Genomic DNA, 19,716 nt, shown 5'->3' on the forward strand with positions numbered 1-19,716 from the left:
TTGCAGTCTTAAGTAAGTGGATAATTAGAGCTTTTGATAGGATATATAGTGTTAGTTATAATAATAACTAGCATCAGCTATTGCTAGTATATAGTTATAGTGATAGCTATTATTTACAGAGCACCAATTATGTGCCTAGGGCTTTACGTTAAGTCATCTATACTTCCACATCAAAGTACAAACATGTTTTTGTCTCCATTTCACTGATAATGAAATTGAGGCAGAAGGAGGTTTAGTGATTTGTCGAAGGTCACAGCTGGTAAGTGGCAGAGCCAAGAATTTAGCCCAGGTGGTTTGGCTCCAGAACCTATGCTCTTAACCACTGCACTATACTGTTGGGTTTCCCATCCTTCTCCTTCATAATGCTCCAAGAGATAGTTTATCTATTTTCAGTATGTTAATACAATACAATGCTTTGTGAAGTCATAAGTCATACCATGGTGAATGGTGATAGAGTTTCAAGCTACCAGTATCGTAGACATGTGGTACCAGGACTGGATTTCTCAACATTCAAATTAAGGAAAAATAAAATTATATACCAAAAGTGCTTAAACCTAGGTACACCTATAAATGCTCTACTTAGAATTGAGAAGTTAAGTGGAGAATAGTTTCCTGAAGAGACAATGCCCTCCTTCCATATGGAGCTGTGGGATTTTTCTGCTAAGTCCTGAGTTGCTTTGAAGAATTGTAATTTTGGTTCATCCTCTGAAATAGCCTGAGAGTTAGATTTTGGATAATGGCTGCGTATCACTGCAATAGGTGATCTTCAATAATGTAACCATATTTAAAAGTCTCCTAAAAGCAAGTCTCTTCTCCATTTTAAGTCTCACTGTGTATAGTGCCTTCAGAAAAAAAGCAACATTTTTGGTATGTAGAGATGCTAAATGAGCTAAATGGATTCTCCCAGTTTGGTATAAAATATTCTTATCAAGAACCAGTGTTAATATGTGTGAGGTAGGAGTCACCATACTAAATCATGGGGTAATTACTCATAGGTTTGCGGCAATATTTGGGCATGTTTCTTTTGGTAAGCAAGGGAGTGTCCTGAAAGTAGTTTAGATGTCATGTTTTCTCACTTCCCATCCTTTTAAAGAAACATATTTAATGGGACATTACTTTAGTAAAAATCAGGTGTGTGTGTTCTGTTCTAATGATGAGTACAAACAGAACCAGTATGTGGTATGCTGTGTGTGTGTGTGTGTTTAATGCCCACTGATTGAGACCATGTTAAGCCTGAATATATTGGATTGGAGGAAGAGAAGAACTATAAAAACAAGAGAAGAATTACATAAAAGAGAAAAAACTATAATTTACTGCTTATTTTTGCAACGTTAATACACCCTGAAACAAAAGTGTGATCTGTGTTACCATGATTTACATGCAGAAACCCCACCGATATTAGGTCTGTGTTTCTATCACTTAGGCTCTGTGTTGAGACCAATCGAAAATACAACAATATAGCTTGCCCTAGAGGAAATGAGGGCTACTATCTTTCTGCTAGATTCTGTCTCCTTACCAAAATATGATATTGTTGAGTTCCAAATTGGGGTATTTGGAGAGGGAGGTATATTATTACTAGCAAAAATGCAAATCCTAATTCAAGAAGAAATGCTGGCACCGAAAATCCTTTTACCTAACCTATGCAAGTTATCAAACATGGGTCAATCCCTATGTATCAACAGTAGAAAGAAAAGCACATTTCCTCCTTCCCTCGCAGAGTTCTCTGTGGGTGATGGAGTTCAGACCTGAGACTCAAAGAAGAGAATCTGGTCCTTGCCTTGCCACAGAATAATGGCACATCCTAGGCTTCTCTTGCCTCAGTTGTAAAATAATCTTCACGCAAACTTTAATCCTTAACGTTACAAGGAACAGGCAGTGTACCTTATTTGTCTTTCTTTCTCTAGTCCCAAGTACATGGAAGGTGCTCAGTGTATGTGTGTTGGACGCAAGACTAATATTAGTCTGGAAAAAGTCCTAGAAATTCTCAGCAATTACCCAACTTTTCTAACTCACATATTCTCTCTGCTTCCCCAAAGAATTTGCCAGGTGAGTGTTTATCTGCCCTAAGGTCTGGATCACCCCAGGCAAGTGTAAAGTTAGTAAGTGAAGACATTTAGGTGTGTCTATTTTTTACCTAGAAGGAAAATGCAGTTCGCGTGTGTGTGTGTTTGTGTGTGTGTATGTATGTATGTATTATAACTCTCTTCCTTTATCCCTGCACATCCTAACTCGTGGGCTGGTCAGACCTGATTGTCCAATATCATAGCCACTGGCCACATGTCGCTATTGAGCATAAGGAATGTATTTTAACATGCACACTGGATTTCAAAGATTGAAATATGAAAAAAGTAATGTAAAAGATCTCGTTAATAATTTTGTATTGACTACACATTGAAATGATACTATGTTTTGGTAAACTGGATAGAATAAAATATATTTAAATTGTTTTCACCTATTTCTTTTTACTTTAAAAAAACATGGCTACTAAAAAAGTAAAAATTACATCTGTGGTTCACATTCTATTCCTATTGGACAGAGCAGCTCTAGACCGAAGTAAAATTGGAAACAGCACTAATGAAATGGTTTGAGACCCTTGGGAGAAAGTTCTTTGAGTTGCACAATATCTCTGGGATAACAGTATGATTAGGTTTGCCTGGGGCAATCCTAGTTCATGCCTGTTGTTCTGGCATATTTATTAATACTGTCCCTGCTAACTCTCAGAGGTGTCCATGTATGGCTGATAAATTATGTGGCACCCTACACATAGCCCTCTAGTCACTTGTATTGCTTGCTCAGTGATCAGAGGAGCGGCCTTGCAAGGAAACCATGGGGACATAACAACCACAGCTCTTACATGGGAGCGCACTGTAGAGAGCGTTGTGTGTGGCAGTGACCTGAGCCCAGGTAGTACAGAATCTGAGAATACGAATTCTTCTCCATCTCTCAGATTCCGTAATTCTACTCGATGCCTCCTCCACTTCAGCGGCACCATACTTGATTCCTATGATTTGACAAGTGATGATGAACTTGGGGAGCATGTGATAATGCACCCACGTAGCAACTAATATGAAAAATAATTGCTTAAAAAGCTCTGTTCAGTTGCATTTCATTTCAATATCCAAGAAGAAAGGCAATGACAACAAAATTTCCATCTCTTAAACAGAGTGTTCATATGTAAGCAATTCACAGATGGCAGAGCCCCAAGTGGGTTATATTCAATCATTCCCAAGAAATGAAACTTACTTACAACCCACAGCATAAGAAGCTGTAAGGATGAATATTTGATTATATTGAAATATTGCCTTTAAAACCACAGTTGATGGTTGTTATTTTTAGTTGTACTTCATTAGGCTTGCTATAGGGAGGAGAGTTTTCTCTGATGTCTGGAGATATGTTTTTGAAATGTCGGAAAAGTTGCACTTGTTTTCTGGCTGGTGAAGTTATTACATATTGGTTATTTAAGATGTACACCATCAAACAAGTTGGAGTTTTAAAAAAGGGTTTAAATTAGAAAAATCAGATCCTCTGCAAGCTTCTAATTCTGTGTATACTGCAAAGCCACTAAATCTCAGTATTTGTCACTTAGAGTAACGCCAGATAAACAGCACAGGAATTTGTTTCCTTTCGTCCTCTTTTCATAAACCTTTCTAGTTAATCAGAATAGCATGATTATTAATGTGCGAATAGTAATGACTATTTTTCAAGGAATAGAAAAGTCAATTCTACTGACTGCTTTTGAATCAAAGAAAGAGAATCCTGGGGGCAAGATATTGTAGTGAGGGCCTCCCTTATGGGCAGTCTTACCTTCCTTGCCTTGATTGTAACCTGGTGTTCTTGACTTAAGGGCAAGCCATAAAACCAGGTTCTTGAAATTGATGTTCCCGAATTTGCGGATGGGAGAGAACTCTAAAACAGATGTGATTTTTTTTTTTTTCCCCTTAATATCCGGTTAACTACCATGGCTGTTTTGTGTTTTAATGACTGTTTATAGTTTCACGTTTAACCCCTAAGGCAAAATGATCCTGCAGGGTGAGTAAATTAAAAAGTGGATTCCTGAAAATTATAATGCTGTGGTTGTCCTCTTTGTTTGTTCTAAAACTATTACTTGTCTTGATTCACCAAAATAAATTAAGACAATACTGGTCTGCTTTTTTAAGTCTGTGTCTATAATATATACATTTTATTTCAAAAAATAACATGGCAGTTTTTGAAGTTGTTAAATTGGAAGTCCATGGGTGGGTTTCAGAGGGTCTGTTAACTCTCTGAAGTTTTATGCCATGACATGGTGTGTGTGTGTGTGTGTGTGTGTGTGTGTGTGTGTGCTTCCTGAAGGGGCTCTATCACTTATCAAATGTTAAAAGGAATACAAAAGATCAAGAACCACTTTTTTGGGGAGTTTAGGATGAAATAATATGGGAAAGCCACCAACTCTCAGAGTATGATGAATGATAAGGAAGTAAAGTAGAAATTGCTGCTGTCCTCCAAATGTGTATTAAATAATTAAGGTTGTTTCATCATATTATTACCTCTCCTATCCAACACATAGTATGTAAATCCAAGATGTACAGATGAATGGAAGTTTTTGAATTGCTGCATTGAGAGGTCCAAAATAACTCTTTGGTCAGTAACAACACAGTTCATAGCAGCAGTAAGATTGGGGGAAAGGGGCGCCAACTCCTTTGGGAAGACACCCTGGGGAGAAGAACTGTTTCCAGTGGTCCTGTGTCTTCAATAGGAATGAAAAGTGAAAATACAGTATCCAGTATCAGTTTTGTGGAGTTTTTGTTATTTCATCAGCAACGATAATGGCAGGTAGCTTCCAGTGAGAGAAAATCTTTCCAGTGAGTAGAAGCATTCTCTTTGTGTCTTGCATATATGTATTGATTTGAGAATTTCCCCTTGGATGTCACATATATTGAAGTTATTATAGCCAGTGTTCCTCCTGGATTAAACACTTTCAAATCCATGAAAGGAATTACTGAAATATTACAGAGAAAGTTAAATAGCTTGGCTTTTAGGATTAAAATCATCAAATTGTCACTGACATGTCAGAGGACTTTTGGTTGTGGGTTGCTGACTGTCAAAATCCAACATAGGAACTTAATGAAAATTCTAAATGACCGAATCATATTTTTCTGTCCATTAGATATACAATTAAGCAGCTATAGAAATAGGGGAACAAAATAATCATTGTAGACTCTGATATAAATTAGAAGGAAGGCTCTATTCATTGTCTTCCAAGGAGGAGAGATGGATACTGATGAATGAAAGGGAGGGAGAAATAGCATGTAATATATAATCTCATTATTTAGAGATACTGAAGCCTACAAAAGGTTTTTCTTTTTTTTTTTCCCCCTCCTGACACAGTGATTTAATAATAGTCCTGGTGTTTGTAACTCCAGCTGTTCACGCTGTGTGCTGATAAGACCAGAGCTTGGAGACACATTGCAACGATGGTTTTCATATGGCTTTGTTTTTAAGAGATAAAGCTGCCATCCAGTATTTCATGGGGCCAAATGTTTACTTAGTTTGGCAACTTTAGGCAGCTTAATTTCTGAAACAGTTACGTTTGTAAGACTCACATTCAGCTGGGGAAAATCTAGAAGCCCAGTTTATTCTGTGAAAGAGTTTTTCACCAAACCTTGCAGGAGTTAGTGAAACAAATTTAGACGGTCTGAATGTCTGTGCCATGACTAATGAAGGAACCTGGGGATTGTGACCCCTGTTTAGGTGAGAGCTCCCCCATCATTCTTCTTGGGTCTAGTCCAGAACTGAAAGTCTAAAAAGAGGGATCACTATTCAGAGGTCAGCTTCAGAAATTAAAGAGGTAACCATGACATGTCGTCTTTTGCTGTTTAGATTGATCTGCACGTAATGAAAATTGAATGAGTTTGCTTTTATGTCAACATAAATTGATTAATCCCTTAGATGTCCATGACCTCTGCCATGTGCCATCCGGAAAGCATAAGGCACGGTCCCTGTCCTCAGGAAACTTACAACCTAGTTATGAAGACCAGAGCTAAAGCAATTAAGCCTAGCAATCCACCAGCGAGTATCAAATCATCAAATAATATATTTTTAACCATTAAAATTAATGTCCTTTGCCTTTAGTCTATACTCTGCTCAGCCTGTCATGGGAATTACCACGTGTACTATCTCTAGCTCTTATCTCACTCAAATATAACTGCTTGTTTACATGTCTGTTACAAGACGGGGCTCCTTAGAGGCATGAGCTGATGTATTCATTTTTGTATGCAAACCCCCAGACACAGTGCCTGACACATAAATATGATTTAGATGATTAAAACTTTTACTTCTGAGATGGGCAAAATGAATTCAATTCAGCAACTTTTAACTGTTTTGTAAAGATGTGTGAATTTGTGAGTATGTATGTGTATACATATATACGTATATATACACACACACATATGTATATATGAATTAAAATGTGAAAATTGTGAAATTACCTGTATACATACTGTTTTTCTCCCTAAATAGCTTTAGGTTAGGATTTTCTGCTTTAGGACAGTGTGTTACCTGTGTTTTTTTAGTGTTGTCAAGGGGAGAGAGATATTTTAAACACAAGTTCTCCACTTGGAGTTTATGATGTGGATGGGTGGCTGAAGTCAGCAGTTTCAAGTGAGGCCTGATTTATCTTCTTACAATTCTAGCAATGACTCCATCATAGAAGTTGATTCTGAGAAAATAGAATTATAGGAAAAGAACAAACCTTGATAATTCTAGAGACGAACATTATAAAGCCTAATTTTGTTAGTGTCCGTGAAATGTGAACAAAGAAAATAATAGGCAGTCAATGGAGTCAATTATCTGAGTTCTACCTCTTTGTAATAAAACTGTGCGTTCTATAATCAAAAAGTTAGTAATCTCAGTAGTTACAGCTTTGTAATTTTCTAATAACTATCTTCAAAGAACTTAGAAAATCCTTGATTAGACTAGAAATTTCTGGACAAGATGCCTCTCTTATACCCATCACGTCTGAAGATTTCCCCTTCAAAATTTTCCTTATATTCCGTCTTCTTTAAGAAGTTCTTCAGGTTTCAAGTGATTTGGAAGAAAATAAAAATAAAAATCCTGATATGTGAATTAATTCAAGAGCATGGGAACATTTACAAGGTGTTTCTTAGCAAAACACTAATAAGCATCTCATGTTAATAGCATGGGCAGATGTGATTGGACAGTGTTGTTTGAAATTTGGTAAAGATGATGTTTAAGGTAGCTTTATTCTACCTGATTGCATCAGTAACTCTGTGACCCTGAGAAAATCATTTACATCATGGATGATTTCCACAGAAATTTTGTGTCACTAATAGGAAATAATAAATAGAAATTCTATATGAACTCCTGTTGTTCTTAAGGACTCAGACACCCAAACTAGCAACTTCAGGGTTCCCGATGTAAATTATTAACTTGATTGGTATGGTATGAATTCATCTTTAAATTTCCTTTTAAGGTCTCAATATTTGTAAGTGCTCATGAAATGAGGCTATATTTCTATGCAAAATGCCAAACTTTATTGCTCAAGGTAATGATATCAAGATATATATATTTTTTAAAAAGCTAAATACACAAAGGCAGCAGCATAAAAACATACATACATCTACATATGCACACTTAAATTCTTTGGAGGAGAGCACTGCTTAAACCTGTAGACTAAAGTGCAAGTAGATCATGTTACTTTAAAGTGAAAGCTCAAGTGTATGGATCGTGTCTTATGTAAGTTCTGATCTGCTGTATGTCCCTTCTGTGTTGTGGACGTTTACTGAAGATTGATGGCGTGGAAGGAAAGAGTTAATGAAAGTTCACCTTGAGAAGAAACACGACAATCAGTATTGAGAGGAGAGGTTTTTTGTTTTTTTCCCTGAGCATGGTGCAATTCTTAGAAATCTCTTCTGATGGGAGATTTTTTTTTTTTCCCTCACAACCTAAACTCTTGTGAAGTGCAGGTTTCATTTTGTTTTCTTCTTTCAAAATCTAGTCATCGAATGACACTGTACAGACATTTAAAAGACTTTTCTCTTTCTCAAGAGGGTGGCCCCTTTCCTAATAGCTCTGTACTTTAAAATGGAATTCTGATTTAGATGAATCACATTTTAAAAGTAGCTACTGTGTGTGTTTCACGCTTGTGGAAACATGTAGCATCCTCGAAAGCAGCATGTGAGCTTGTCACCATACAGCTTTTGATGTCTGATTAGACGATCATAGGGACATCTGGAGTGAGTTAGTTTTGAAGTTACTGGTGTGAGGCGCTGGAGAATCTAAAGCCTTCTGACAGACTTGAACCAGTGAAAACATCACTACTTTTAGCAAATCTTTTTTAACCTGCAACTGGCTGACAGTTTTCTGACTGACGTAGCCCTGATGTTTTCCAACTGACTTTCCAGCCCCCTTTCTCTACAGAACTCCCTACCTTTCAAGCAAAGAATGGGTAAGCGGCATTTGTTGTAAAAATCATAAAGGATTATCCCCCTTTAAAAGGAAGAGGTAGATTCTTAAGCATCACAAGTCAGAATTGACGGACTTGCTTAAAGAAATTGTATTGTCTCCTTTTCTTTGCCTTTAATTTCAGTCACTGTGTCAATCACGCATGTTTCTTAATTTTTAAATAAAATACGTTTGACACTCAGCTATGTTCTATGAAAATCCAAAGATAATTAGGCATCCAAAGCAGTTGATATTGCTGTAGTGTTATACCACAGTTTTAGAACACCTATCAAAAGTTCATACGTTTATCTTGTCAAAATGTTATTTGAATAGTCTTATTAAATGTAAGTATTGTTTGGTTAAAGGTTGTATAATTTGTCCAATGAGGTTTTACTGGTATAAGATGATTCCTCATTATTTCGTGAATAAAATTATTGTATACCTATAAATATCTGAATATATTTACAAAATTTGACCATGTCCCTCTCCTGCCCTGAAGCAACTGATCATTTCCCAGGATATATTTTAAATTTCTTGGTATGGCTTTTTTTTTTTATTGTAGTAAAATACACATAATATAATTTTTACCACCTTAACCATTTTAAAATGTATGGTTAGGTTTCACTAAGTACATTCATATTATTGTGCAGCCAGGACACTGTGCCTCTCCAGAACTCTTTTCATCTAGCAAAACTGAAACTCTATACTTATTAAACAATAAATCCCCATTTCCCCCTCTCCCTAACCCTGGGCAATCACCATTCTACTTTCTGTATCTATGATGTTGACTACTCTCGGTATCTCATATAAGTGAAATCATAAAGTATTTGGTTTTTGTGACTGGCTTAATTCATTTAGCATAATTTCCTGAAGGTTTATTCATGTAGTCTGTGCCAGAATTTCCTTCCTTTTTAGGGTGAATAATATGTATATGAAACATTTTGCTTATCTATTCATTCATTAATAGAGACTTGTGTTGCCTCCATCTTTTAGCTATTGTGAATAATACTGCTGTGGATGTGAGTGTACAGATATTGTTTTCAGACCCTGCTTTCAATTATTTTGAGTATATACCCAGAAGTGGAAATTCTGGATCATATGGTTATTAAATTTTTAATTTTTTGAGGAGCCACCATACTGTTTTCCATAGTTGTACCATTTTATATTCTCACCAACAGTGCGCAAGGGTTCCAGTCTTTCTATATCCTCACCAACACTTGTTATTTTCTGCTTTTTTTAAAATAGCCATCCTTATGGATATGAGGTGTCATCTTGTGGTCATGATTTGCATTTCCCTAATGATTAGTGATATTGAGCATCTTTTCACATGCCTGTTAGTCATTCATACATCTTTCTTGGAGAAATGTCCATTCAAATCCTTTGTCCGTTTTTGAATTGGGTTGTTTGTTTTTGTTGTTGTTGAGTTTTGGGAGTTCTCTGTATAGTCTGGATATTAATCCCTTATTTGGATAGATGATTTGCAAATATTTTCTCCCATTATGTAGGTTGCCTCTTCAATCTGTTGATAGTGTCCTTTGATACCCCAAAGTTATTCATTTTCATGAAGTCCAGTTTATATACTTTGTTGTTGTTGTTGCCTGTTTCTTTGCTGCTGTATCCAAGAAATCATTGCCAACTTGCGTGCTGTGAAGTTTTTGCCCTATGTTTTCTTCTAAGTGTTTTATAGTTTTAACTCTTATGTTTAGGTCTGTGATCCATTTTGAGTTAAATTTTGTATGTGGTATTGGGTAAAGGTTCAACTTCATTCTTTTGCATGTGAATATCCACTTTTCTCAGCACCATTTGTTGAAAATACTATTCTTGCCCTTCATCGTTGTTGAAAATCATTGACCATATGAGCAAGGGTTTATTTTTGGTTTCTTGGCATTACTTTTTACAGCCTAACCTCAGCCTATATGTTTAGCTTCATCTCTAGCATGCTGCCTGCAGTTTCTCACATGTGCACAGAATGATCCTGTGTGTCTTTGCCCAGCTGTTTCTTCTGCCAGGCAAATGACAAATGTCATTCATCCCCCTTCCCCTTAGTGAATGTGCAATTTTCTTTCAAAACCTAGTGCAGTGGTCTTTCTTTCACTAATCCTTCCCTAACCTCTCTCTGTTATGGGCAGAATTAACCACGTCCTGCCCATGGCACACTGTCATATCTTTATTATAATTCTTTCTACCTCATATTATAATTTTCCACATTTTATAATTCCCGTACTAGACTCTGAACTCCTTGTGAGTGGATCGAATTTTCTTTCACATACCCAGAACGTAATATCTTTCCTAAAGAACAGGGGGCACTTATGAAAGGTTTATATAAAGAACAGAATGGAGTACATTTTCCTATCACATAATAGCCTATTTAAATTGCAAAGCAATTTAATTGCAGTTTTAGTAGCATTAATCTGCACGCTAGGTCTGCCAACAGATGGCCACGTAATACTACCCGGGATGTCAGGAAGGGAGGGCCTTTCTTTGCTCAGTTCCAAGTTCATGTCAGATGTGGACACTTCATTATATATATTTAAATATGTTATTTCATTCCATAAAAATCTGCAAGTTCGGCTTTATTTACTCTGTTTCATAGATGAAGAAGCTAGGGCTCACACAAGTTAACTCATTTGCTCCAGATTATGTAGCTAATACGTAGCAGTGCTAGAAATTTTACTTCAAATATGTTGTAATCCAAAGTGTAACCTCTTTTCATTCTACCACTCAAATCAAATGTTAACCTTGGAAGTAGCACCCTCGAGTCTATACCTTTGTCCCATAGATGCTGCCATCGCTCAACTGCTTTGGGCAATCTTCATTTGAAACTGCCTTCAAAGCCAGTTTATGAGGTGCTTCCTAAAAAATATATATACATGTTGTTTTTTGGTGTTTGGTTTTTGGTTTTTTAAAAAAAAAATTTATTTATTTGTTTTTGGCTGTGTTGGGTCTTTGTTTCTGTGCGAGGGCTTTCTCTAGTTGTGGCAAGCGGGGGCCACTCTTCATCGCGGTGCGCGGGCCTCTCACTATCGCGGCCTCTCCTGTTGCGGAGCACAGGCTCCAGACGCGCAGGCTCAGTAGTTGTGGCTCACGGGCCTAGTTGCTCCGCGCCATGTGGGATCTTCCCAGACCAGGGCTCGAACCCGTGTTCCCTGCATTGGCAGGCAGATTCTCAACCACTGCGCCACCAGGGAAGCCCATATATGTTGTTTAATCATTTTATACTCACATGTTATTTTTCCACCAAAAATGATGTTGTTCTATTTGATGCCAAAATTTATACTGTAAAGTTGGTCTCAAGTAACTTGACTGTTTATACAATTTAGATATCCGTATGCAGCAGAAAGATGTGCCACACACACACACACACACACACACACACACACACACACAAATCTGATGCAGGCATTAAAAATATTTATGGAAGAATAGATTCAGGTGTGCTTTAGCAGCAGAGTTTTATAGCCATTCTTTGTTCATCCAATTGTCTAGTGGTTGAGACAACTAGGTTTTATCCCTGACTCATCCACTGGCTCTTTGTCAAGGTAGGCAAGTATAATTTTGTTCTCTGTCTGGAAGAAGAAGATTGTCTTCTCTCTTGCACACAGTGGAATTGCGAGGTTAATGCCTTTTATCTTGAGTATAGCATTTAGCAGACTGCGGATGCTTAATATATGTTAATAATAGCGATAATAATGAATGTTGATAATTAAAGGTCTTTTATAATTACCAGATTTCTAATGTGTGTTAAATATAACTAAAGGGAAATGATTTAAATTAATATGCATGCACACAAAAGCTAGAGCTAGCCACAGCTTTTATTTTTAGCTTCTTAACCAACATCATGAATGTGAATCCAGTATTAGGTCCAATTATTATTATAGTTTTACTCTGGTCATGTATGGAGAACCCATGCAGGATCTGGAAACTAGAATTGCATCTGTTTGAGTTGAAAAACACAGTAATGAATGGGAAACCACAAAGGACTTCTGTGACTGGAGCTTGACCATGTGAAATTGTGCATCAGACATTATTATAATCTATTGCCGTAACAATCGCTGAGTTCCATGAGAGAAAGGTACTTTTCCTAGAAGCTGGACACCATCCCTGGAGTGGGTAACAAACAGATATGCCTGGAAGGGCTCTAAAAGGTGTAGGTGGAATAGAGGATACAATATTCATAAATAATTTCCCATGAAATTCAGCTTGGAGATTCATCCTTTGAACTCAGATTATTTCATAAGGTACTAGAGAGGTAGGTGGGAGCTGAGAATTCTGAGAGGCAGCAGGCTGAAGTGGTTAAGAACATGGCCTCGTAAGCTTGACTGCCTGATTCAAATCTAGTTCCGCCACTGAGTAAAGGGGTGATTTTTGTCAAGTACGTCCCTTCTTTTGGTCTCACTTTTCTCATCTATAAAATAGTGATAACAGTACTTACCTTACAGGGTCATCTTGAGAAATAAAGGAGCAGTTATTTGTAAAAATTCTTACAATATATAGTAAGTACTATATGTGTTTGTTAAATAAATATATGTGTTGGATTTGAGTCATACATGAAGGAGGAAAGGGTGGTAGGGTAAAGTGGACTCTACAAGCAATTCTGAGAGTCATTTTTTTAAAAGCTGACCTTTATCATGTTTAGCTTTAATTTAAGGAAGTCACTTAGCGCACAGCTAGAAAAAAATACTGTTTCCAAAGGTGAACATTAAATGTATGTGAATGTTAAATGTATGTTGAGTGTCTTTTGTTTATAGAGACCCTTCCAATTTCTTTTCATTTGGGTTGGGGGGAAGGAAAAAAAAAAGAAAAGAAGAAGAAGAAGAAAAAAACCCCTCCAAAGACCAATTCTTAAAGCAGTATTGGAACTGCATCAATGAATTCATCCCTAGTTTTCCTCTCTTGATGTGAAATAGTTTTCTTCCTTGTAAACATTTTGTTTAAATTGAAAACCTAGAAAGAAACAGGAAAGGACGGTTATTAAGAAACAGGGCAATTTCCAATGGTTCAAACGTGTCATTCATCTGTACTATTCTGAAAGCCCTGCCCTTTGGTGTTTCCCTAGCTTGCTCTTCTGCCCCCTTGAATCACCTTTCTCACTTCTCTGCATGGCAGACACCTTCTCATCTGCTAAGGCCAGGCTAAAACATCACTTCCTTTTTAAAGCTCTTTTCAAAACCCTACTCCCTGGCAGAAGTTTGGTGCCATTTCAGCAATATTTTTAATGTATGACATAGCGTTTGTTGAGATCATGACGAAAATATTTTTGGAGGAGCAGTATTTAATATAGGACCGAAATATCAGAGGCCAGAGACGAGATACCTAGAGAGCACAGTATCGGTGCCTCTCATATCACACACTGGTTCCCTGACTCAGGCATACTCTGCAGTGCCTGGAATAGAGCCAACTCTTTCCTTCTAGTTCTGTTGTCCCCCTCCCCTGCATGAGAATGGATCATACTTCTGCCATGAACAGTGTCATGAACACTTATCATTTTTATTTGTATGTTTCCCTCCTTCCTTTGGAGTGGAGGTGCTCTGAGGGCAGAGAATGTGCTTTTTGTCTTGGTAGCCTAGCACTTAGCATATGGTAGGTATTTAATAATTGACTGAATAAATGAATGAGTGATAAAAATAGTGGACAAGCAACTGGAAAGAAAGAAAGAAAAATGAACAAATTCTCAGATTCTGACAGACTGATGTTTTTATAGAGAGAATATTCTAAAGGCAGTATTGAAAGAATACAGTATTTTAAAAGGTAACGTAGATAGTATTTTTTGTTGTTGTTCTTTTCTACATTCACTGTTAAATGATGAACAAATGGACTTCATTCAGCATGAAAAGCATTTAGCTATCTCTACGTTACGACATAAAATAGAGCACACATAGACCTCTGAGAACATTATGCCATTTCTACATTTTTAATATAGTTCAAACCCAGTGCCTCCAAGTCACTTTCCAGCTTCTTTCATTTTAAACATGCTGGCAATGGTGGGGGAGGGAGTTTGTTTGGAAATGATTATAATCATTTAAGTTCAGCTGCTGATCAGTGCTTTCTTAACAATTTGAAAATATGTAATTTAATTATCTGTGTACATTTGGGGGATTAATTATAGAACCTACCAAAATAACCATTTAATGTCAAAATTTGAGTTTTTTTTGGACTTCTCAATCTGTTTTGCTGAATAGGTAAAGTAGAAATTGGAGACTTTGTGCAAGTTGTAAAGGTACTCTATAGCCATTTCTTGTGTGACTGCACCCATGTGATAGACAGCCTTTGGGTGAAAAATTTTGTTTTGCCTTGTGTCTACCACATATAGTTAAACTGACTTATTGTACGACGTAGCCTACAACAGTTTACCTTAGGAATTGCCAAACTGATTTTTGGTTTTATAGTTCTGGCTAGTTTTCAAATTAGCGGGCCAAAGATAACATATAAAACTAAATATTTTAAAGCAATGAATCTAGGCATCAGTTTCAGGATAAAATTCTTCTGGCCTAATTCGGAGAAAAAATTTGTCTAGTTTCAGCTCATTGTATGGTTCCCAACTGATATTACACTTGGAGACCATTATGGAAGATTAAGGCTTTGTCAAGTTCTCATAATACTTTCCCACTTTTGACTATCTGAACTTGCTGGGATCTTTCATTCATAAGTTTGGGCTGACTCTGCAAAATGGTTCGTAATGTCTTCCTTCATTTAACAAGCATTGGTACCATGGTTTGTGCTAAGGATTAAAAGGTGAGTAAAAAACATTGGCCTCTCCCCAGGGAGCTCCCTTTTATGTGTCTGTCTTCCTCATCCATAGAGGGGCACAGACATATAAATAGAAATTATGATACAATTCAGGTACAGTGATTTTCCTATGGACAAGGAAAATCTATGGAAAACTAAGAGGAGAATTTGAAAGTAGTTCATGAAGGGTGCAAGTTTCACGGAAATGCTGTGTCTTAAAGGATGACTAGGAGGCAACCAGGCCAAATCATGGAAAAATATGTTTTAGCCAGAGGGTTACAAAAATAAAGACAGAGATGTGAGAAATAGTCTTCCTGAGGTTTTCCAGAGGAATTGCAAACACTTTAGTCTTGTTCAGAGAGTTTGGAGAAATGAGTGGCCAAATCATGAAAGACTATATATGTCATATAAAGGAGCTTGACTTTTATGTGTTACACAGGACCACCGAAGAGTTTGAAGTAGAGGGGTTACAGGTTCAACTTTGTAAAAATCAGAGTAGAGATAAGAAAATGCTTAGGAGTTTGTTATAGTATGATTGAGGACAGAACTGGCAAAGATCTGAATTACACCATGATTCCTTTATAGACAGGGACTCAGTGATTGATTGATTCAGTGATAATTACAAAACATCCACCATCACACTTTCTTTGTGCCAGTCAGTGTTCTAAATGCTATAAATATATTATTCTCTCTAATCCTCATAACAATGGTGGCTACCATTTATATCCCCACTTTATTGATAAGGAAACGAGGCACATAGAGACTAAGTAAAGGTCAAGTTGCTCAGTCATAAAGCTAACAAGTGGCAGGAATATTTAGGAAATAAAATCCACAGATCTTGGATAAGGGGGTAGAACATACAAGAGATGTTAAGAATTCCCAGGGTCCACTTTTGTGTAGTGAGGCAGAAGAGTGTTCTACCATCAAACACACGGAACGTAGAAACAGTTTGTGGGCAAAGATACAAATAGAGGTGCTTGGAAATCAAAGAAATAAGAGTTCATACCTCGAAGTCCTTGATGATCTTATTAAGAGCAGTTCCAGTAGAGGAAAGTGGGGTGGAAACGGCTGTACTGTTGGTGGAGAAGGAGATTGGAGGCAAAGAAGTGGAAACAGCTCTTACAGAACTTATGACATTAGGGAGAGCACACACAGAGTTAAATTTTATATGCCAGGAACCATTTAAGGACTCTTAATTTCAAGGAACTTTTGTACAGTGTAAAATGGCTCTGTCAAAAAAGGAGCGGTATTTGTTTTTCTGAGAATTCTGCACGTAATCTATGAGCATGTTGAATATCTGTGTCTTGGGAAGTGAGAGATGCAGCTGGGCTTCAGGAAAAACTGGAATCAGAGACTCAACTAATTGTCTCTGCTTTATTATTTCATAGATTTCATCATGTTTATCTGCAGACCAGCTTCCTCAACAGAGGGGAACACGGCTGCTAACAATTCCAGTTTTACCATCTCCAGGGAGGTACTAATTCTTTTCCTGGGCTCCAGGAAAGAAGTCTGGCGGCTTTCAGCTATGGCCGCTTTAAATCAGCCGTGGCTACTCATGGCTATGGCGGGTGGCAGGAGTGGTCTATAGCCGCATGACATCTGCTGCATGGTCCATTGAGGGAAGAGCAGTTTCTAGCACGGGGAGGACTGGGCAGACATTCCCATCCATGCAGACTCAGAGCCAAGGCCAGGTGTAAACAATCAATAATGACAGTGCTGTAAGTTCAGGAAGAGCTCTGTGCCAAGGAAGCTGCAAGAAGAAAGATGGCTTGATGTGGGTCTTAAAGGAAGGATGAGTATTAGATAACCATAGAGAGTTCAGTGAGCAAGTTTATGTTAACAAGGATATGTCAGTAGTGTTTGGACAGAAGCAGACCTTACTGGACAGAGTAGAAGAATTCTGAATGCACTGTTTCTCAGAGTAATCCAAGGACAACTTACGTCAGAAACACCTGAGAAGTTTGCAGAAACACCTATTCCTGAGCTATCTCCCAGTCTGTTGAATCAGAATTTTGAGAGTAGAGTCCAGGGAATCTGCATCATAAATGAGTACTGTTTACGGTATTCAATCTCCAATGTGATGGGAGAATTCTGTGAAATTCGGTTATAAAGAGAGACTGGACCTGGCCTGTGGAAGACGAGATGCTTGAGCACCAGGAGATGTGGTTAGCTGTTTCAGCTGTTTCAGACATGAAAGAAACCCTTTGGGAGCATAATTTTCATGACTTATTCAAAAATGTGGCGGATAGAATGAAAAGATCACAATATATTTGACAAATTAATACACACTGGATTTGGAAGAAACAAATTAACTGTAACATTTTGCATAAAATTGTGAAGTTGTAAAAACCAAAAAAAAAAAAAGGCGGAGAAGAAGAAAGTGGGACAGACGTTCTGTTGGAGAAGAAAGAAGTGGTGAAACACAAAGGAATTTTTTAAAATAGGGTAATTTGATGGGACCATAAAGACACCCTGACGTGATACCTTATTTAAGACACAAGAGTGTGTTTTTATTCAGTCCTCATTTAATAAATCATAATTAGTATCATCAGCCTCATTGAACAGCAGACAAGGGGAAAAAAAAGAAAACACCTATCTCCCTAAAAAGAAGAGTTTTGTCTCAGTTCACAGAAGCAATAATTTAGGACATAGACTCCTTTGGGTCTGGAAAAGTTAATGTATCTCAAGTAACTAACTGACGTTCACCAAATGTAAGAGCGGATAAAGTTTCCCCCAAAGATCCTGTGCGCATTATTCTGCTGCCTTTTGGCTGAGGCACTAATCTAATCTGATGTGTTGAACAGAATAGCCTGCCCTTTTAGCATTTCTCTGTCTGGCAGGATTTCTGACATTTGGTTGCATGGTCAACATCAAGCATGAAGAGAAAGTGGTTTCTGGTAAAGCAGTTTTAAGATAGGTTTTCTGACTCATGGAAGGCTATGCTGATGGAGGAACCGGTGAAGTCGATAATTGTGGTTTTTCTACCTGAATTAATAATACAAGTTCAAGTTCCAAAATAGCAGCAAATGTGTTGTGGACGAGGAATTGGGAGACCCACCTTCTGGTCTCAGCTGAGAGACTGAATTGCGTGGCCTTGGAGAAGGTACTTAACTTCCTGGGAACAGTTTTTTCATCTGTAAAATGAGAAAGATTAAATGTAAAATGAGAAATTATTAAAATGGGAAGTCTCATATAACACTGGTAGGAACATAAATTGGTATAATACATGAGGAAATTACCTGATCTTAATTCTCAGTTTAAGAATTTGTAATGAGGGAACATTTTTCTACCCCCCCCCTTTTTGTTTACTTTTACAGCTTTTCTTTAGTTCTTAAATTATCTGATTTCAAGGAGTGTGTCTTTTATTTTTACTTTTTCAGTATCTCTCTTAAGTAGCCAAGAAGACACTGAAAGAGTTGTAACTGGCTTGGGGTTGGCTTTCTCTAAACCCCATGCAATGCTTGAAGTTACTTACCTGAGCAAAACTGGCAGTTCTAACTGGAAGGGAAATAAGATGCAATGATCTTAGTGGCAAACCAGTACTCCCCTCTCTGGTCACCAAATATTTCTTGGCATTCATTTTTTTCTATTCTGTTTTCTTATTCTGAATACTGGGCTTTTTTTGATTTTAGGCATTAGAAATATCTTTCCCAGTCTGTGACCTGTCTTTTTACCTTGATTTTTTTTTTTATTATAGACAAGCTTTAAATTTTAATATATTTATTAGTTTTAGTGTTGTGCTGTGTGTGTGTTTAAGAAATAATTTTTTACCCTGACTCACAATGATATTTTCCAATATTACTTTTTCTGAGAATTTTTAAGTTTTCACATTTAAACCTTTAATTCACCTGTAAGTTTTTAAGTGGTATGAGTAGGGATCTATTTTTATTTTATTTTTTTGGTATTGTAGTGCCACTTAAAATAATTAATAAATGTTGATTATCAAGTGTTATTTCTGTTTTTTCAGATGATAATTTTTTTCCTTTATTCCCTGAAAGTAATGTATTCTGTCAGTACAGCCTCATGATAAAGCCTCGTTGGCCATGATGTGTTGTGTTTTCTATATTGCTGAATTCAACTTGCTAATGTTTTATTTAGGATGTTATCATCTATGTAACTGAGATAGGTCTTTATTTTTTGCATTGTTTGGTTTTGGCACTATGCCTTCCATACCTATGTAAGCTTCAATAAATGAGTAGGGAAGCTTTCACTGTGTTTTCCCCCCATTATCTGAAACAATTTGTGTTTACTATTGGAATTATTTTTTTGTAAATCATCTGTTCGGTCTGCAACTGTGTATGTGTGTGTTGTCTATTTGTTTGTGGGTAGGGTGGGGCGTAGAAGGAGGTGGCTTATTCAGATTTTTTGTTTTGTCTACATGTATTCTGGCATGTTGCCAATTAAAAAAATTTCCAGAATATTATCTACATTGTCTTAGGTTTTCAAATTTATTGGTATAAATAGTCTTAGAATTTTAAAATAATCTGTGCTCTTTGTGTAGTTACGTTCTGCATCATCCCTAATATTGTTAATTTTTACATTTTCTAT

General features: G+C 37.0%; 1 protein-coding gene across 5 annotated transcripts in view; it reads left to right on the forward strand.

The window, feature by feature from the left end:
* Positions 1-19,716, forward strand: part of PARD3B (par-3 family cell polarity regulator beta) — a 1,041,978-nt gene that overhangs the window by 467,746 nt on the left and 554,516 nt on the right. The window lies entirely within an intron of this gene.

This window comes from Balaenoptera physalus, assembly GCF_965194825.1.
Source record: "Balaenoptera physalus genome assembly, chromosome: 6".
Taxonomy (NCBI): Eukaryota; Metazoa; Chordata; class Mammalia; order Artiodactyla; family Balaenopteridae; genus Balaenoptera; species Balaenoptera physalus.